This window comes from Notolepis coatsorum (genome assembly GCF_963971535.1).
Source record: "Notolepis coatsorum genome assembly, chromosome: 12".
In the NCBI taxonomy this organism is placed as follows: domain Eukaryota; kingdom Metazoa; phylum Chordata; class Actinopteri; order Aulopiformes; family Paralepididae; genus Notolepis; species Notolepis coatsorum.
The window spans coordinates 78,418,245-78,441,002 of NC_140176.1; the positions used below are offsets into that span (position 1 = coordinate 78,418,245).

Sequence of the window (22,758 nt, forward strand, 5' to 3'; positions counted from 1 at the left end):
TATGCCACCTGACCGCCCAGCACGGGTCACATTAATGCACCATGGGCATTACAGGGAATTGGTGGCAACCATGGTAATTATGAACCCAAATTACCAATGAAAACACACAGTGGGGTGATTCATATGAAGTAGGGATGTCATGAGGCGTTCTGACATATCTGTATTAGAGGCTGCTGATCAGGCATATCTTTTATATTTTAAAATATATTTAGGCATGGTTTATGGGGGGAGGGGGTACAATATTAAGAATATTGTATTATTAATTTTTAGAATTATTTTCTATATTGATATATATAATGAAATATCTTGCTTGAGTATGGAAACATCTCGGATGATCATCTTGATGGTGTTCATATTGAATTGCTAATAGAACGTGTGCTATCAATTTGATTGATTTTATTTGTATTGTGGAGTAAAACTAAACTAAAAGACAGCATCCAAGGGATGAAAACATGAGAAAGTGCAAGCACTTATTTCCATCATGGTCCCTGATTTTGGAAAGGGTGCCATACTATATCTATATTATTTGATACTATTTTTCAGTTGACATTCTAAATTTATATTTCAGAGATCATTTACAGTTTTTCTCAGTCGCTTTGGTGCATTTCTCACATCACTATTTACATTTGCACAACAGTTAGTGCATTTCTCAAAACAATTAGTACAAACTACAAAACCCAGTTGATAACCTGCAAAAGCGTGTCACTTGCTCAAAATGGATAGTTCCTTCTTCAAAAGCAAGTATTCATGTCAATGAAAGTGTCAGTGTCATCAAAATGAAAAGTCCTGACACCATTGTTTATGAACAAGATAGTCAAATGGTGTTGTCATGTTTTCATTATGACAGATCACTCTGTAAGTGTTTTCCAATGCAAAAAAGTCAGATCTTGGTGACACTACCTGAAAATGCTAAAGACAGCACTATGCACTATTTGCACAGCCATTTGAAATCTACAGTTACACATTACTGTACACACTGTAATATTCCCTCCTTGTTGGTCTGGGACATCAATGGTTGCTCTCTGTCCAATGTGATTTCTTCCACGCCTTCTAGCTTTTGCCAGATTGAAACCCGCCTCATCAACGTATAATGTGTGCAGCGGTTCCCTGGTACACGCTTTAGCCCAGAAGAGAGAGAGAGAGAGAAAAACTATAAACTTTTCCTGTGTAACATAATGCATTTTGGACAACATAGTGTACAGTATGAACTGTCATGTAAGTGTACTGCATGGCACTACACAAAGTAACCAGTTTACAGCACTGAACATTAGAGTATGCATAGAACACATAAATGTTTTACCTGTGCATACTGGTGCCGGATCTCCAAATGGCACATTGTACTACAATTGTTTCATGCATGCGCATTTAATTTCCCCTGAGCACTTTGTCAATTGTAGCAATTGAAACGGATTAAATATTCCCAAAGATATTGTCATCCTCTATAACAGCACTTTGTATCTCTCTCAACCTTATGGCATTGTTTGCAATCACCATTCCACAAATGGCTTCCTCTTGTTGTGGAGTAAAAAAGGGGCCCTCTTCCACCTCTGCGAGGTTGTCTTGCAATCCTATGTGGTGCAGAGTAAAATTACAGTAATGTACAGCAAACATGAGATATACTGCTTTACAGTAACCCATATTACAGTACTGTAGTGTACAATAACAGTGCTTTCCACTTGTAAAATGCTGCAGTACAGTACCATACTGTAAATATGGCAAATATTTACTGTAACACTACTTAATATGTCATGATGTGCTCTGTCCTTGTGTCCATGACTGTATTGTGACCTGTATCCCTACTATGTCTATGTGCTTTTGTTGTGTTTTTATTCTAATGTTATTTATCTTGATTTTATTCTGTTTTTATTTTATTGCTAACCCTTTTTTTACACAGGATTTTAGCCTGTACCTTCTGGCAGGGGGACTGCCAATGGAAATTAGCCTTTTGGCTAAAATTGGGTGCATTTACATTTGTAAAATGTTTTATTAATGTACACTGTCCCCCTTGAACAAATAAAGTAAACCTAAACCTAAACTTCACACTACAATACAGTAAATCTGTGCTGCAGTAAAGCTGTATAAATGTAAAATGTAAAAAGTGACAAAAAGTCCCACTGCAAGCTTCATGTATAACACAATGGCAGTAGTGCAGTGCATATTGTTTAGTGCTGAATTACTGTCCAGTATACACACCTGCTCTCCCAACGAAATGTTTGAATACAGTAATTTAATTTACAGTGGTTCTCTCAACATTTGGCTGCACCCTTCGACCAGCCTCAGCCATTGTGAGGCCGTGATTGACAACATGGTCCACAATTGACAGATTTTGACAACTAGTTCAACATTTTTGTATGTAATGACTCAAGCAATGAAATGAGGACTATTAGTTTTATAGGGAATGACTATTCAGCAGTCATAACTCATAAGTACAGTTAATTTTGACTGACATGACATACCGTAATTCCTCTAATAGTAACCCCGGCTTGTATTTGTTTCAACTGTAGCGGGTACCAGGCTTGTATTAGGAGGAGGCCTGTATAAGAGGGAGGCCTATATTTCAAATTTTCAAACGGATCATAATGAATAAATCAACATTTTGTGTCAGTTTGAACCCAGTAAAATGTACTGGGTTCATTTATTGAAACCAAGTACTGTATGAAATAGTAAACAGTGCAATTACAGGTGGTCACTGGTCATTTCAACGTTTTCAAAGTGAAATAAAGTAACTAGCTCAGTATGCAGCTCAGTATATTAGTAACCCGGCTTGTATTAGGAGGCCGGCTTATAATTGCTTAGCTCAAGAGCGCACCCGGCCATTAATAGAGACCCGGCTTGTATTTGAGACCCGGTTACTATTAGAGGAATTACGGTAAGCAAATGATAATAAAACAGCAGAGAATTGTATGAAAGCAATTGATGCATGTCCAAAAGCATTTGCAATTTGTTCGGAGGAATGAGAAACTGCTACTGTGATGTGCACAAATGACCAAATGTTGTGGAGGTTGAACTAACAGTTATGAGAACTTTAATTCTGATCAGAGAAATGCACCAAAGCAATTGAGAAATGAGAAATCAGACTTGATATTAGCTTTTTATGATTAATTTAGACAACAAAACTGTATCATGATTCACGATAACAAAACATACAGGTTAGACAGTTAAATAATAAATATGCTATATTGCTCCAGTGCAGGCTACGTGTAGGTTATTTATTTAGCCATATAAAATAGTCCTAGGCCTATATCTATATACACTGACAGTCCTAGGGCAAACCAAACTAAACTGCGATCCCATACACACCAACCGTTTAATGCCGCAAGCCGTGTGGATCCTGTGGAGTTTATTCTCATTTCGTCGGAGAGGAAGTTGTCAACATCCACAAAAGTTGTTTGCATATTTGTATCCATAGAGTAAAAAAAAATTTAAAACACACTTCCAACTAGGTCTTCACAAAAGGCATGTCTGTGTATGTATGTTGTGGTGTCTCTCTCTGCCCTGTCTCTGTGAGTGTCTCGGTCCCGTGACGTCCCCAGGGCTGTGGGTGTTACTGTGTACCTATCCACCAGATCATAGTTGCGTAACAGGGGTGGTGCCCTGCAGGAAATAACTGCGTGTGTTGTCGGCTACTTGGCTGCATGTGTAAAGTAAAAACCAAAGAGCCTCAAAATGATTTACACCCTCAACTACCTCAGGACTTACGGCATGTAATGGGAAATATTAAAGGACAAAACGATGAGCCGTTTTATATAAATCATTCTGAGTCATTATTAGCAACACCTTTGCAATTACCAATGCCAGGCGGTGGGTATATAAGGCCAGGGTAGGCTAGGCCTACCCAAATCGTTATGCTGGGAATCTTGAAATGTATATATAATATATGTGCGCAGGCTGCTGGCTATTGTGTGTGTCTTGTGCTGCAGCCCGCTGGCCAAGGTGTCAACGACGAAGGTGTCAATCGGCTAGGTGGCGGTGTTTAACATTCCAGGTACAGGCAGTAACCAATCACGCATAGGCTTAGGTTCAATAATGTAGCCAATCACATCATTCACATGATCATCCTGATCCTGCAGGCCGAGTAAAGCAAACATCTGCATTCCGAATCTCCGCCCGCCGATCCTTTGTAGCGAACACCAGCGCGCTATTTTGAGTCAAATTTCAAAAAGCAAAATGGATATACTGTATTTTTCCAAGGCATAATAGACAAAGTAATTTAGAAGCTGCACCGGGCTGCCCCTGGGCATAACTACGGATCACCGGAGGCTGTATGTTGCTTTATCTTGGCATACAAGGGTTTGCTCTAACGTGTAAGAGGACATGATGAGAGTCAGAGTTCATCAAATTATTGGATGCCTTCATTTGAACACTTAATTTGCACTATATATTAAATGAGTGGGGCTCGCCTTGCATAGCCTAGTGGGTGTGTGTATTGACAAAAAAGGAAAAATGTTGCCTACCCAAATCTTAATCGCACCCGCCGCCTATGGTTTGCCACTGTGTCTGCCATCAAAGCGTATTTAGCCCACAAGTCCCACTGGCACACCTTCACTGTCTTGGTTTGAACGTGCTATGTTTATTTGTTGATATCTGCACGGGCAGAAGGGGATTATGGAGAGTCTTTTGGAGCTAGATCACTTACAGACAGCTCTGAGTCTGAACACGCATTGACATTAAGAGCTAAGCGATATCCCCCGTTAATTACAGCTTTTCTCAATTGCTTTGGTGCATTTCTCTGATCAGAATTAAAGTTCTCATAACTGTTAGTTCAACCTCCACAACATTTAGTCATTTGTGCACATCATAGTAGCAGTTTCTCATTCCTCCGAACAAATTGCAAATGCTTTTGGACATGCATCAATTGCTTTCATACAATTCTCTGCTGTTTTATAACATTATCATTTGCTTATGTCATGTCAGTCAAAATTAACTATACTTATGCCTGCTGAATAGTCATTCCCTATAAAACGAATAGTCCTCACTTCATTGCTTGAGTCATTACATACAAAAATGTTGAACTAGTTGTCAATTGTGGACCATGTTGTCAATCACGGCCTCACAATGGCTGAGGCTGGTCGAAGGGTGCAGCCAAATGTTGAGAAAACACTGTAAATTAAATTACTGTATTCAAACATTTCGTCGGGAGAGCAGATGTGTATACTGGACAGTAATTCAGCACTAAACAATCTGCACTACACTACTGCCATTGTGTCATACATGAAGCTTGCAGTGGGACAAGAACTTGTCACATTTTACATTTAGACTTACAGCTTTACTGCAGCACAGATTTACTGTATTGTAGTGTAAAGTAGTGTTACAGTAAAGATTTACCATATTTACAGTATGGTACTGTACTGCAGCATTTTACAAGTGGGAAGCACTGTTATTGTACACTACAGTAATATGGGTTACTGTAAAGCAGTATATCTCATGTTTGCTGTACATTACTGTAATTTTACTCTGCACCACATAGGATTGCAAGACAACCTCGCAGAGGTGGAAGAGGGCCCCTTTTTACTCCGCAACAAGAGGAAGTCATTTGTGCAATGGTGATTGCAAACAATGCCATAAGGTTGAGAGAGATACAAAGCGCTGTTATAGAGGATGACAATATCTTTGGGAATATTGAATCTGTTTCAATCGCTACAATTGACAGAGTGCTCAGGGGAAATAAAATGCGCATGCATGAAACAATTGTAGTACAATGTGCCATTTGACCGGAACAGCGACAGAATGAAGGAGATCCGCCACCAGTATGTACAAGTAAAACATTTATGTGTTCTATGCATACTCTAATGTTCAGTGCTGTAAACTGGTTACTTTGTGTAGTGCCATGCAGTACACTTACATGACAGTTCATACTGTACAATATGTTGTCCAAAATACATTATGTTACACAGGAAAAGTTTATAGTTTTTCACTCTCTCTCTTCTATAAAGCGTGTACCAGGGAACCGCTGCACACATTATACGTTGATGAGGCGGGTTTCAATCTGGCAAAAGGTAGAAGGCGTGGAAGAAATCACATTGGACAGAGAGCAACCATTGATGTCCCAGACCAACAAGGAGGGAATATTACAATGTGTACAGTGTGTACAGTAATGTGTAACTGTAGATGTCAAATGGCTGTACAAATAGTGTTTAGTGCTGTCTTGAGCATTTTCAGGTAGTGTCACCCAGATCTGACTTTTTTGCATTGGAAAACACTTACAGAGTGATCTGTCATAATGAAAACATGAGAAAGCTATTTGACTATCTTGTTCATAAACAACCCAGTGAGCAAAAGCCGTCTTTTCAACCAAGCGTTTTTCATAGCTCTCGTATAACCGGGCCAAATCGTGTTTTTTTGGAGACGTATTTTAAACTATGTACTAAGTATATTATTTCAATGCATTCACATCTGAAAATATTATCAATATGGACAGAGGCATCCTGCAAACGCACCTACAAATATATGAGCACGATATTTTCGAAGATTTTATGTGACGTCTATCCATCGCTCGCATTCAGCCCAGGATAATCTTGTCTAAGCTAAGACGTATTTTAAACTATGCACTAAGTATATTATTTCAATGCATTCATATCTGAAAATATTATCAATATGCACAGAATCTCCGAATCTCAGTGACCCAGATGTCCTGAGGGGCGTGAATTTAGCGAGGTGATTGTAATGGGGAAAGCCCGTGAGTCTGCTGTGCAGATGGCTTGCCATTTGATCAGCAGGTGGCGCTGATAGTGCACTGCTGGGAAACCTGACTGATTGAATTGATTGATTGAAAACTTTATTAACAGATTGCAGAATGGGTACAATACAGTACAGCTCAATACACACAATTGTTAAGGGGATGCAGACCAGAGAAAGACTTTCGTCTTGTTTACATCAGGGTCCCCCATTTTCAATTCATCAGGACATATATGACATACATGACATACAGATAGTCAGTACTGCTACATCTATACATTTATGACATACCAGATTTGCAAATACAGTACTGTTTGTGATACAGAAGGAGTCAGGAAAAGGGAGTATATACATTTGACGTAGAAACTGTACATTGGAGGAGGTTGGGTGGGGGGGGGTTGGGTACACTGGGATATTGACAACCATACTGGGTAATCTACATTGGAGGTGGTTGGGGGGGGGGGGCACACTGTATAAACAAGCAAAACTGTACATTGAGGGGGGGGGGGGGGGGGAGACACTGTACAAACAAACAAAATTGTACATTGGACTATTGACAAAACCATACTAGGTAAATGACTGTACATTGGCAAAACTGTACATTGAGGGGGGGGGGGGGACACTGTACAAACAAACAAAATTGTACATTGGACTATTGACAAAACCATACTAGGTAAATGACTGTACATTGGAGGGGGTTGGGTTAGGATATTTAAAGGGGCCAGTGTTGAATTGCAGTCTCCCGTAGGTGTCCCTTGAGAGAGGTTTTGAAAATCCTGCATGATTAAATAACATGTCTGACCGTTCTTGTGTGTGTGTGTGTGTGTGTGTGTGTGTGTGTGTGTGTGTGTGTGTGTGTGTGTGTGTATCCATAGCTCTCATTTAGCCCAGGAGAATCTTGTCTAAGCTTAGACGTCTACCTAACTTTCACTTTTCACCCCATTTTAGACATTGTTTAAACGTCTAAGCTTAGACGTCTACCAAACTTTCACTTTTCACCCCACTTTAGACTGATTTTAGACGTCTATGTCATGACGTTGAAACAACGTCTAAGCTTAGACGTTCAAAACACGTCTAAGCTTAGACGTTCAAAACACGTCTAGAATAGACGTCTACCAAACTTTCACTTTTCACCCCACTTTAGACTGATTTTAGACGTCTATGTCATGACGTTGAAACAACGTCTAAGCTTAGACGTTGAAAACACGTCTAGAATAGACGTCTACCAAACTTTCACTTTTCACCCCATTCTAGACTGATTTTAGACGTCTATGTCATGACGTTGAAACAACGTCTAAGCTTAGACGTTCAAAACACGTCTAAGCTTAGACGCTCAAAACACGTCTAGAATAGACGTCTACCAAACTTTCACTTTTCACCCCATTCTAGACTGATTTTAGACGTCTATGTCACGACGTTGAAACAACGTCTAAGCTTAGACGTTCAAAACACGTCTAAGCTTAGACGTTCAAAACACGTCTAGAATAGACGTCTACCAAACTTTCACTTTTCACCCCATTCTAGACCGAATTTAGCCTAGCCTTGATTGAAATTTTTTATTAACAGATTGCATAATGGGGACAGTACAGTACAGCTCAATACACACAATTGCTAACCCTTTCACTGCCACACTACCAAACGGTTAACCCTTTCACTGCGACAATACACAGTATGTTAACCCTTTCACTGCATATATATAGTATCCTCAAGAATATGTGCATAATATGTGGAACGCCCTACCCACAGCTGTAAAGGAATGTGAATCACTACCCACTTTTAAAACCACTCTCAAGGAGCACCTACGGGAGACTGCAATTCGAAACTGGCCCCTGTAAATATCCTAACCCAACCCCCTACAATGTACAGTAAATGTCCTAACCCAGTAATACACAAGACCCTCTTCTTGGACCTAGTAAGGTTTCGTCGATAATCCAATGTACAGTTACCCCCCCCCCCCCCCCGCGCCTACCCACCCCCGCCCCACCCAACCACCTCCAATGTACAGTCCGCCTCCCCCACCCCACCTACCCAACCCCCCCACCCCACCTCCTATACAATGTACAGTCTCTTCGTCAAATGTATATACTCTCTTCTTTTTTTTCTTTTTTTTAACTCTTTTTGTATCACAAACAGTACTGTATTTGTAAATCTGGTATGTCATAAATCCAATCTCCCCCAATCCCATTCACTTTGCCTTTTATGTCTCTGTCTGTGTTTTGTGTATTTGTATGTTTGTTTTTGTTTTGCTGCCATTTTGGCCAGGTCTTGCTCGAAAAAGAGATCTTTGATCTCAAGTGACTACCTGGTAAAATAAAGGTAAAATAAAAAAAATGTATGTCATATCATATTATGTTATGAATTATGATGAATTGAAAATGTGGGACCCTGATGTAAACAAGATGAAAGTCTTTCTCTGGTCTGCATCCCCTTAACAATTGTGTGTATTGAGTTGTACTGTGTACCCATTCTGCAATCTGTTAATAAACTTTTCAATCAATCAATCAATCAATCAATGAGTGGTGCTGAGAGGGAGGCGTTTTCCTTAATGATAAGCAAGCAGTGCAAGAATGCGGAAGCAATTCTACCGTAGTGGCGTGCGGTAATGCGCCTGGCGTGCTCGCGCGAGGTGCCCGCGCATGCGCATGAGATCCCGCCTTGGTTCGACACGAGCGGAGCTCAATATATATAAGTCACCGCCCCTTATTCAGTATCTAGAATTAGCTCAATTGGCAAGACTACATGGCTGTGGATCCTATGGCTCGTTTGCTGGCGAGTTCGAATCCCATCGAATATTTTTTTTTTAACGTGATTTTTTTTTTTAGCGTGTATTCTTTCGCCGGTTAAGGTTAGGCATGGTTAAGGTTAAGGTTAAGGTTAGGCATTGTTTCGGAGTTGGTTAAGGTTAGAACGGTTAAGTTTAGGCACTGTTAAGGAGCTGGTTAAGGTTAGAGTTTGTCAAAGAGAATGGCAATATAATTTCTATGGTTAAGGTTAGGCATGGTTAAGGTTAAGGTTAAGGTTAGGCATTGTTTCGGAGTTGGTTAAGGTTAGAACGGTTAAGTTTAGGCGCTGTTAAGGAGCTGGTTAAGGTTAGAGTTTGTCAAAGAGAATGGCAATAGACAGCCTATTTCCGCGCGACAGCTCCCAAAGCGGGCCTGAAAAGAAAGGCGCTTTACCGTAGTGGCGTGCGGTGACGAATGCGGAAGCATTTTTGCACTGCTTGCTTATCATTAAGGTAGACGCGAGAGGGAGGGGGCAACCAACGCCGAAGTCTCGCGTAATCGCACGAGAGTTGCCCGTTTCAACACGGGTTGGAAACCCCGTTGTTCCACCCTTCGCCGAAGTTCGCGCTGTCCACACCACAAGCAAGGTAATGTCTGTCTCAGTGTCTCTATTATTTTAATAAAATGTGGCCAAGTCCATTAACTATTCCCTCTCGAAACGTAACCGGGTTGACTACTATATATCTAATGGCATGTGTAGTTGGTTCATACGAGTGTACGCGCTTGTATTTCTATAAAAAATGGTTAGATCTTACATGTTGCACACACACTACGATCATTTCAGTGATGGCTGCCCCTATGCTACCGCGTTGAGGCCTGCTAGCTAGCTGCTCTTATGTAGAATAGTGTACAATTAGGAATACTGTCACGATTTTATTAAAATCTGCACATTGTTGTGGCCATCATAGGCTGTATTATTTAGCCTCAGATTGTTTATGTTCATGGTATTAACCGCGCTAGTCTCAAAGCTAGGCTATCATGTTAGCATATGCTAACGTAAGCCCCAGTCTGACACTAGCTGTGTAACATACTGTCGCATATCTCGCCGGTAGGAATAACCATAGATATATATAGTTCTATAGATATCTATGGGAATAACGACCAAGTGGCTACGGAATAGGAGATCTTGCAAGTGTACCCTCACAGTTATCTTATTTAGCCCATGTTTAGCTAACAACGTTAGTCCCTTTTATGAATCGGGAATATGTGTCGCTCACACCATGTCATTGATTGATTGAAAACTTTATTAACAGATTGCAGAATGGGTACAGTACAGCTCAATAATAATAATAATATACTTTATTTGTATAGCACCTTTCATACAGAAACTAGCTCAAAGTGTTTCACAACAGAAAAAAGACATACGGCATAAATCACAGTTTATCACATTAGGATCTAACATCCCAACAGGCCACCTTGTTTATGGTTTGATTCAGTTTTAAATAGACAACAATAAAAAGAGTAAGATAAAATAGACTGATAAAATAGTGCAATAGTGCATTGCAATAAAATTGTAGAATAGAATAGATTAAAATATATCTATATTTTACAGTGCAATAAAATAGCTTTGGATTACTGTTCAACAGTTCAAAGTCGTCTTTACCTTCTCTGTTTGGTATATCCACAGTTTAAAACTTGACAGTCTTCCCTCCTGTTTGATACCCACTTTGACCCTTCGAACCTCTCACTCGGGGCACAATTGTTAAGGGGATGCAGACCAGAGAAAGACTTGCGTCTTGTTTACATCAGGGTCCCCCATTTTCAATGTCAGATATGGCAACTGCAGCTTAAATTATGCTGTGACCTGCTGCCAATATCCTGTGTAACTAAATCGAATATACTTGTATTGAGAAGACACTTGTACGTTAGTCTAGACTCTAGAGGTCAAATACTTATGTTAATCCCTATTTAAAATGTAACGCTCTGTTGCATGTGTCCAGATGCCGGGCGTCAGTGAAAGAAGTGAACCAACAGGAGTTTGTTCGTGCCCTGGCGGCCTTCCTGAAAAAGTGAGTTGACTTAATTAATTTCCTCCAAGGGTGTGACAGTCACACTATTAAAAGAATATAAAAAAGCATATTCCACAGTTATGATACATTTCTTCTGTCACCAGGTCAGGAAAGCTGAAGGTGCCAGACTGGGTGGACCTGGTCACGCTGGCTAAACACAAGGAGCTGGCCCCTAATGATGAGAACTGGTTCTACACCAGAGCTGGTAAATTGTGACATCATCCCACCATCTCTTGTTTCCACTGCTGTTGGTATTAGTTGCGTTGATTAACGCAACTAGTGTTAGCTGTAACATTTGATGGCTGACGTAGCAGCTCTAATGTTTGCAGGGCTGTACACTGCAACGAGATGATCGCAAATTGCCTATTAATTTGGCCGTTGCGAGTGAAAAATAATATCTGGGAGCAACGTTGTGAGTAGTGATTTCAACCTTCATTCGCATTTCACTCCTAAATTAATCAATACAAATTGGATAAAAAAAATTGTAAAACTTTAGCCTACAACCAAGGCTGTACAGTGCGACACAATGTCGTGGTGCTATGAAAATTGTCGTTGAGCTGAGCTCTCATCAAAATCAATGGAGGACTTTCAGGAAAGTAAAAAACGCATAGCGCTTGCCGATTGGTGCTAAGAACAGCAGGGCGGGTGCAAGCGATGTGACGTAATTGGCAGACTCGACTGTCAATCAAAATTATTCTGTTGCCGGCTGAATGATTGAATGAATGAAAACGTTATTAACGATTGCAGAATGGGTACAATACAGTACAGCTCAATACAACAACAGTGGACTGGAGGATGAAGACTAGAAAAAGACCTTCGGCTTTTTTACATAAGGGTCTTCTATTTTCAATTCATCAAAACATTTAGAGACATACAAATATACAATAGTTTCATAAAAATGCTATTTATTGATTGATTGATTTAAAACTTTATTAACATATTGCAGAATGGGTACAGTACAGCTCAATACATACAATTGTTAAGGGCATGCAGACCAGAGAAAGACTTTTGTCTTGTTTACATCAGCGTCCCCCATAAACGCACCCGTGTATTGAAGCTTCTGTAGCTTGTCACAGAAATATTCTGTACTTGTTTCAGATGTACCCCAGACAAGGCCCACTCCCAGGAGAGACAAATTTCCTCTGCCTGAAAAGACTAAGATTATAAATAGAATTTACCATATTATAAGTTATTGCTTGTGTAAACATTCTTACAGTTGGGTAAAAATGCCTAGACACTGGTGACCGTTGTTTCAACAACTAACAGTGATAAAATCTTAGCATGTAATTTGAGTTTATTCCTTTGTGAAGTATGGGAGAATACATTAAAACGCCCTCAGTCACAAACGGTTTGAGTTGTTTTGCACAATATTTGCGGTTATTTGAAGTACGGAATGTTTTCACTACATTTAACTAATAATTGTCATTTATATCAGGGTTCCAGAGAAAAGTGATGGAGACCCTCCTGGAAATCAAGGATGATATCAAAAAACTCCACAAAGAAATTCATCCGGATGGGAGGGTCGACATACACCCCTGCCAGACAGAGGAGGCGTTGAAATGGTGACTTTTAAATCTTTTCCTAGGATAGGGATTACTGACTCATATGTTCAAAGGATTTAAATTGTATTGTACATGATGTTACATTAATATACATGTCATTTGGTTTTTTCTTATTCAGATATCCACATTGACGGGGATCGGGCGAAAGAGTGTCCGCGACTGCACTAACAAGATGATGGACAGGTATTTATATGCATGTACAAAGATGCAGGTTGAGGCAGGCAGGCATGCGTTCTCACTTTCTGTGTTTATGTTTGGAAAGACCAGATGAAGTCAGACGCGTATATTATATTGATAGACCACTACACTTCCGCGTTACATTGAAATCAGGGAGGAGATTGCGGGGGGGTCAAATGAATGGATGTGGACGAGAGCCGTGATGGAAGTGGTTGCCGATACGGCTGTGGGGGTGCTAGAGACATGATCGAATAGACGTTTATGCGCCTCGCTCTCCTGAACACGGCGTGACCCATAACTAATCGATCAGAACTAAATCGGCAGAGAAAAAGCCCATTTTAAAGCACCTATTCCGCATGGACATGCGCAGAGTGCCCATGGAGTCTGGACGACGCGAGATGACGCACGAATGAATGTGGACTGTTCCATCAGAGGGCGGAGCTTCGGTGGCCAATGTCCTTTCAGCCGAACAGGATAATGAGAAAATTATCCCACTAAATGGCCAGACGTGTCTTATGGCGACATCTACAATTACCTCATTGAGTCTACAGGTAGACTAATGTTTATATTTAAGTGCAGCGGTCTGTAGCCACTTACATGACCATCGAAGCTCCCCCCTCTGATGGAACAGTCCACATTCATTCGAGCGTCATCTCGCGTCGTCCAGACTCCATGGGCACTCTGCGCATGTCCATGCGGAATAGGTGCTTTAAAATGAGCTTTTTCTCTGCCGATTTAGTTCTGATCGATTAGTTATGGGTCACGCCGTGTTCAGGAGAGCGAGGCGCATAAACGTCTATTCGATCATGTCTCTAGCACCCCCACAGCCGTATCGGCAACCACTTACATCACGGCTCTCGTCCACATTCATTCATTTGACCCCCCCGCAATCTCCTCCCTGATTTCAGAATCCCGGAAGTGTTACGGTGGTCTATAGTAAATGTACTGAGGATGGACAGATGATGTTGACATTTAAACAAAAAATACAATGCATAATAAATGTGTTCATGATCATCATGCAACAAAAAACAATGGGAGGAAGGGGTTTTATGAAACTGGTGATACACTTGTAGTCATAGTACAGCCTTTCCCTTCAATTTGTATTTGTTTTGACTAGTCACTTGTTGAATTGCTTGAATTATTAATGTCATGACTTTCTCTTAGAGACTCATGACAAATGCAGTCATGTCCCGTTTTAATTTAAAAGGGGGTGGTCTACGAGACAAGAGGGCCTTTAAGGAGACTGCCCTCTACCGTGTATGTTGGAACGGATAACGGAATTTAAAAAATGTCTAGAGGCAGAGAGCAGAGGAGAGATAGGAGAGGTATTGTATTTCATGACTGTTGGGAACTAGGCTTAATGTAGCACCTACTTCCACGGATGAAGCTAAGCTAGGCTAACGGTCCAGGTGTTCCCTAAGCCTAATGCAATGCATGCATGTCTAACTCCAGGGAAGATGTTTAATAAGCTAATTTCCCAAAATGTTGGGAGTGTTCCTTTAAGTTGCCTTAATGTTCAAAGGCTTAACCTGTTACAGTATATTTATGTAAATATATATAAATGTGCGAATTGGCTATAATAAGGTAATTTATACGCCTCCTATTCTATAATAATATTTCTAATGGCATTGGTCCGGATGGGAGAATTCAGTACTGTATCTACAGAACCTTCGGTTTAATCATCTTCCCTTTATTAATTTCCTTAGATTTTTTTTGTACACATGATCTCAAGAAGGTACTGAACGAGATCAGTGGCAGTTTTTAATGTTTGGTCATTATTAGCATGGTGTTATTCACTGTCAAAGATGCAAAGAAAAATATTCTCCTTTCTTCACAATTTAAGCAAGCCTAGTAATAGACACAATATTTCTGACACTGTGATTACGTTCCCTGAGGTCCATAGATGTCCCTAGATACCAAGAATATGCAAATGTCCTTGTAGAAGTGGAGCAATATTTTATTTACCTAGTTGCCTTAATGTTCAAAGGCTTAACCTGTTACAGTATATTTATGTATCTAATATATGTAAATATATATATATATATATATATATATATATATATATATATATATATATATATATATATATATATATATATATATATATATATATATATATATATATATATATATATATATATATATATATATAAATGTGCGAATTGGCTATAATAAGGTAATTTATACGCCTCCTATTCTATAATATTTCTAATGGCATTGGTCCGGATGGGAGAATTCAGTACTGTATCTACAGAACCTTCGGTTTAATCATATTCCCTTTATTAATTTCCTTAGACTTTTTTGTACACATGATCTCAAGAAGGTACTGAACGAGATCAGTGGCAGTTTTTAATGTTTGGTCATTATTAGCATGGTGTTATTCACTGTCAAAGATGCAAAGAGAAATCTTAATTCATATTCTCATTTCTTCACAATTTAAGCAAGCCTAGTAATAGACACAATATTTCCGGGGGTCATCCCTACTGCTGTAACCTACTAATGCTTACCACTTGTATCTATTGCTATGTCCGCCCATCACAATCACGTGAGTTGTATTAACGCCTGTCCTGTCTCCCTGTCAGTGGCTGTCCAGGAGTGTTGGACGTCCCGTGCTGAAGACCGGGAGGATGCGACCCCCTCTGCGCCTCTCCGGCTGTCTCGAAGTGCCGAAGACTGGGAGGATGCAACCCTCTCTGCGCCGCCCCTTAGCTCAAATAGATCCGCTATCAGCTCTATCTTTAATCTTCAAAATGTTCAGTTGCTATGTATGTGTGTTGGGCCAGCCTTTAGTATTTTAAAATAAAAAGAAATTATAAAAACGGCAAACTTTTGACTATTCCATGTTATTGATGTGTTAATGTTTAAACAATGCATTTTCAACGCTCATGCTTTAATGTAAAGTTTGGTAGACGTCCATGTCATGACGTTGAAACAACGTCTAAACATAGAAGTTCAAAAAACGTCTAAGCTTAGACGTTAAAAACACGTCTGGAATAGACGTCTACCAAACTTTCACTTTTCACCCCATTCTAGACTGATTTTAGACGTCTATGTCATGACGTTGAAACAACGTCTAAACATAGACGTTCAAAACACGTCTAAGCTTAGACGTTAAAAACACGTCTGGAATAGACGTCTACCAAACTTTCACTTTTCACCCCATTCTAGACTGATTTTAGACGTCTATGTCATGACGTTGAAACAACGTCTAAACATAGACGTTCAAAAAACGTCTAAGCTTAGACGTTAAAAACACGTCTGGAATAGACGTCTACCAAACTTTCACTTTTCACCCCATTCTAGACTGATTTTAGACGTCTATGTCATGACGTTGAAACAACGTCTAAACATAGACGTTCAAAAAACGTCTAAGCTTAGACGTTAACAACACGTCTGGAATAGACGTCTACCAAACTTTCACTTTTCACCCCATTCTAGACTGATTTTAGACGTCTGTCATGACGTTGAAACAACGTCTAAACATAGACGTTCAAAACACGTCTAAGCTTAGACGTTAAAAACACGTCTGGAATAGACGTCTACCAAACTTTCACTTTTCACCCCATTCTAGACTGATTTTAGACGTCTATGTCATGACGTTGAAACAACGTCTAAACATAGACGTTCAAAACACGTCTAAGCTTAGACGTTGAAAACACGTCTGGAATAGACGTCTACCAAACTTTCACTTTTCACCCCATTCTAGACCGACTTTAGCCTAGACGTCTATGGGCCATTTAGACGTCTTTTAAACGTCTATTCAACGTAAAATTGCTCAGAGGGAATGGTGTCAGGACTTTTCATTTTGATGACACTGACACCTTCATTGACATGAATACTTGCTTTTGAAGAAGGAACTATCCATTTTGAGCAAGTGACACGCTTTTGCAGGTTATCAACTAGGTTTTGCGGTTTGTACTAATTGTTTTGAGAAATGCACTAACTGTTGTGCAAATGTAAATAGTGATGTGAGAAATGCACCAAAGCGACTGAGAAAAACTGGTTATTCAGTGAGCGGTATAGGCTGCACACATGAGCTCGCCTCGAACTGCAAGTCTGATCTGGCTGACATCAAAATATCACATATAGGCTAGGATGAGATATTTACAGTGTGTGTGTGACAGAGAGAGAGAGAGAGAGAGAGAGAGAGAGAGAGAGAGAGAGAGAGAGAGAGAGAGAGAGAGAGAGAGAGAGAGAGAGAGAGAGAGAAAGTGCGTAGGCCGGTATGTGAATGCCTGCCTGTGCCCCCCCCCCCTCTCTCTCTCTCTCTCTCTCACTCTCACTCTCACTCTCACACACACACACACACACACACACACTCATACACACACACACACACACACACACACTCACACACACATACACAGTAGCATCAAAGAAAGACAAACAAACGAGTTTAGCAAGAAAAGTTAATCCGCTTGGATTATTTTCTTTTTACACTCGAATGAGCTCAATTTCAATTCCAAGAATTATTTCCAGCTCACAGCTCTATCTCTCTGAATACCTTCTATGGGCAACACAAATAACAACGAATAGGAAAGAGACTGGCTGGAACAAAATGTCAACGTAAATGTAAAACAAATAGTAATAATAGTAAAATGATTATAAAACAGTCAAAACCTTGTGGTCTCTGGCGGTGCTCCCGTTGTTGTCTCCGGTCGCGGTGTGAGTTTCTGTTCTCTCGCCCTCCTCCTCCCCGCCGCCGCTCGACTTCCTTCAACGCCGCTGCGCAAGGGGCTACTGCGCTCCAAGTCCGACGTGTCGTCACTCGACATGCTGGCGGATTCCGCTCGCTAACCCTCCGTTAACCCCCCCGGCATTGGTGCCAGGCAGGGGGGCACCGCGTCGCTGTGCCTGTTGTTGCAGCCTGGCGAAGTGCTGGACTCCGGACAGGTGAGGTGCTGGACTCCGGACAGGTGAGGTGCTGGACTCCGGACAGGTGCGCCGCCGACACAGGCTTCACCCTCATGTTGTGTTAGAAATTGGCACCACGCACTGACCGTTGTTAGCGGGTCAATGTTGACCCGGGGTCTAACTCAGTCCTGACCAATGACCACTAAAAAGAAAGGATAAGTATCACTCAATATAGTTAATACTACATCCTAACTTATATGCATTCATATAATCCCATTGTAATTTGATTTTATGGCCCCCGAGACACATCATGTCCCTTATTTTTAAGATGCAAATAAGGTTGTTCAATCATACTATACTAAATGTGAAACCCATAGATAATAATGTTTTCTGACTATAATAGAACAATATTAGAATATAACTTCTGAAAAAAAGTTTAGTGTATTTATTATTATTTTATTTATTTATATTTAGTATTTTTATAGTATAGTTTTACCTTGCCGGGTCAAGAATGACCCTAACACCACAGTCGTACCTTTTTTTCTGCAGATACCTTCAGAATTTTCAAAATGGTGAAACATAGTTTTTCTGTGCTTATATGGAGGATATCATAAAGCCTTGTTCTAATAAAATCAACTACATGGTAGTTATTACATATTATAACCTTGAAACGGGTCGCTGGAGACCCTAACACCACATAAGGCTTAATTAAACCCAAAGGCTGGAGTGCAGGAGGTTCAGCAGTACAGGTGTCATACACCCTTGGGAAGCTGGAACCCTATAACAATTTGAGATGCAGCTCAACACTTAATTAAAATCTATTAATGTGCAATAAACATTATGTTTTTCACTGTCTTGCTTGGGACATGATGTGATTTTCAAATGATATAGCCATCCCGATATGCTCAATATTATCCTTCCTAATTTGTTAGAAAGTTGCACACGCCTTTTTGTGTTGGCGGGTCAAATTCGACCCATGTTTTAACTCAGCACAAAACACACACAAAAACAATGATTATCATCATCCAATATTGTTTTTTGTTTGTTTGTTTTTAGCTCAAAATGAACTAAAGTTATTATCCATTCATAACTATACAATCACGTTTTACCTTACAATACCTTGTACAAGCCTCATAAAAAAGTGCCCTTTAGGAAAAAAAAATCTAATAAAAATTAGGTAAAGAGAGAGAGAGATGCCCCGTATTCCATTGCAGTTTGCACGGCCTCCTCAGCGTGCCTCTCCGCGGACCTATATATTTTATGCGCGTGGGTGGTGATGATGATGATAGAAACCGCTGTGGCGCATACAGTTGAATGCTGGTATTACACTCACTGAGGGACACGAAGAAGTCAAGTCCGATGGGATTTGGGAATCTCAAATACAAATCGGGATTGGAATAAAAAATGCATTTATATTAAACAATACAGAATATACAGCACTTCTTGGGGTCTGTAGGGTAAGCACTTATTCCCTCCCCCCTGAACATTTATGGAGATGTATGGGCCTTTTAAGTTAGTGATAAAAGTGTATTTCAAGGATAAGTGAGCTCCTGCACTGATTATTATAGTTCAATATTCAATATTTGATCACCAAAAACCCCCAAAAAGCATAAAAAGGGGCCCCCCCTGCCCAAAAAGGGCCCCCAAAAACCGGGCTTGCGCGCTTGGTTATAACATACACAGGTATAGTGCCCTTTTCAGCATTTGAGCACCATGCCCCTCTAAAGTCCTGTGCACGTCCCTGTCCAAGGCTGTCTTTATGTCTTGTCTGCTCCAAGTCTGACGTCTCTCCTAGCCCCAAGGCTGTCTTTATGTCTTGTCTGCTCCAAGTCTGACGTCTCTCCTAGCCCCAAGGCTGTCTTTATGTGTTGTCTGCTCCAAGTCTGACGTCTCTCCTAGCCCCAAGGCTGTCTTTATGTGTTGTCTGCTCCAAGTCTGACGTCTCTCCTAGCCTCAAAGCTGTCTTTATATCTTGGAACATGTGACACTGCATATCTAGTGGCCCTGGGGTCACTGTGCTAATGTTGTCAGTTTTGTGCTCTGCCTTGGGTTTAATCAGACATGAAGATATCCTGTTGAGCTCCTGTCTCATTAGGGCCTCTGCAGGTCCTCATCAGATGTGTCCTCATCACGATCAGGATCCTACTCAACATCACCCTCAACCATCAATCTGTTGCTCATGTTGGAATAGACAGATGCTGCTGCAGAATGAAACTGACACAAAATCAAAACAAGCCTTATTTATAGATGCCAATGTTGTGAAAAATCTGTGTAATGCTGTTCATGCCACGCCCCCCACAAGATGATAATGTGTAATGCTGTTCATGCCACGCCCCCCACAAGATAATACTGTGTAATGCTGTTCATGCCACGCCCCCCACAAGATAATACTGTGTAATGCTGTTCATGTCACGCCCCCCACAAGATAATACTGTGTAATGCTGTTCATGCCACGCCCCCCACGAGATAATACTGTGTAATGCTGTTCATGCCACGCCCCCCACAAGATGATAATGTGTAATGCTGTTCATGTCACGCCCCCCACAAGATATACTGTGTAATGCTGTTCATGTCACGCCCCCCACAAGATAATACTGTGTAATGCTGTTCATGCCACGGCCCCCACAAGATATACTGTGTAATGCTGTTCATGCCACGCCCCCCACAAGATAATACTGTGTAATGCTGTTCATGCCACACCCCCACAAGATAATACTGTGTAATGCTGTTCATGCCACGCCCCCCACAAGATAATACTGTGTAATGCTGTTCATGCCACGCCCCCCACAAGATATACTGTGTAATGCTGTTCATCATGCCACGCCCCCCACAAGATAATACTGTGTAATGCTGTTCATGCCACGCCCCCACAAGATAATACTGTGTAATGCTGTTCATGCCACGCCCCCCACAAGATAATACTGTGTAATGCTGTTCATGCCACGCCCCCCACGAGATGATACTGTGTAATGCTGTTCATGCCACGCCCCCCACGAGATGATACTGTGCTTGCCTGTGAGGGGGAAAAAGTGTTCCTGTGATGCTGTATGTGGGCATAATATTATGAAGGGGAGCAGTTGTGATGGCAGAGCAAGGGGTATTCGTGGGGGAGAGATTGATTGAGAGAGAGAGAGAGAAAGAGACAGAGAGTGTGTGTGTGTTCAAGTTCAAGTTCATTTTTATTGTTTGTGTGTGTCAGTGTTCATATTCTTTGAGAACAAATGTAGTTCACATGGGGGAGGGGTGCCAGAGGGGCATTTACTTCCAGGAAATCATTTTTCTCGAGACCCTAGACTCAAAAGATGACTCTTGTTCAAATTTAATCCACAGAACTACCTACAATTATTAAATGTTCAATGCTGCATACTATACTATCCACAGAACTACCCACAAGCATTAAATGTTCAATGCTGCATATTATACTATCCACAGAACTACCCACAATCATTAAATGTTCAATGCTGCATACTATACTATCCACAGAACTACCCACAAGCATTAAATGTTCAATGCTGCATATTATACTATCCACAGAACTACCCACAATCATTAAATGTTCAATGCTGCATACTATACTATCCACAGAACTACCCACAATCATTAAATGTTCAATGCTGCATACTATACTATCCACAGAACTACCCACAAACATTACATGTTCAATGCGGCATGCCATACTATATTCACAGAACTACCCACAATCATTACATTTTCAATGCTGCATATTATACTGAGTATCCACAGAACTACCCACAATCATTCAGTTTTCAATGCTGCATATATTACTATTGTGGTGGAAAATCAAGCCATAGCAGTTATATGAAATGTGCTTATGAATAATAGAGATAAACGAATACTATAATAATTATATAGTCTATGTGTTTATGTAGGCCTGTTGAGATGTTCAGTTGTAGACTTGGATGTTAAAAATTCCACAAATTATTAATATGACAAAATGTCAGGGTGGTTTGACAGAAAGTTCACTCTGAGTTGGGTAGTCATGGGAGCCACTAACCAATGGCAGAGGGGGAGGTCGTTTCTGTTGTCACAGGTCAATATGGTATGGTATACAAGCTGTAATGATTCAGTGTACTTCAGTTATTTCCTGCAAGACATTACTCCGTCTCCTTGGTACCTTGTTGCATGTAATCGATAAAGTACTGTGTTCATTTTGGAAACCTTTCGTCCTTCTATTTAATTTCCACTACACTATCAACATTAAATTACAGACAAGCTATAAATCCTCTGAATGCCCCTGGTTTCTAGTTTGTGGTTGTGAAGTTTCACAAGACTGTGATTATCCTTGAGGTCACAATAGGTCATTTTATACAGTGGGGTCAAGTACAAAAATATATATATATTTAAAAAAAAAATTAAACATTGTCACCACACGTTACTATGACTCACATTAATACTCATTTACATAGATATATATAGATTTACACAGGAGCCATGGATTCACAGAGAGATTGGTAAAACGAGTCTGCCCTCTAGTGGAAAGAAGTAATAACACCCAAGTGAATGGAATGGGTGGCTTCTTGTACACCGCCAGTTTTAAAGAAATATATATATAAACGTAACCCTTACCGTATTAACCGTAACCCTATTAAACCTTACCTTAAGCATATTAACCCTAACCATATTAACCCTCATCTTAACCCTATTAGAGATCTCATGCCTAATGAAAAAACTAATATG

The 22,758-nt window shown here is 40.4% G+C and overlaps 1 protein-coding gene and 1 long non-coding RNA gene across 2 annotated transcripts in view; one reads left to right on the forward strand and one right to left on the reverse strand.

Annotated features, from left to right (window-relative positions):
• Positions 1–17,901, reverse strand: part of LOC311238483 (uncharacterized protein) — a 38,799-nt gene extending 20,898 nt beyond the window's left edge. Inside the window, exon 1 of the mRNA XM_084326568.1 lies at positions 17,827–17,901. The gene's annotated coding sequence lies outside the window, so the exon portion shown is untranslated. The remainder of the gene's footprint in view (positions 1–17,826) is intronic.
• Positions 12,922–16,016, forward strand: LOC311238488. Its single transcript, XR_014620370.1, has 3 exons — positions 12,922–13,029; positions 13,148–13,212; positions 15,789–16,016. It is a non-coding gene; the product is annotated as an uncharacterized lncRNA (long non-coding RNA).
• Positions 17,902–22,758: the final 4,857 nt, after the last annotated feature.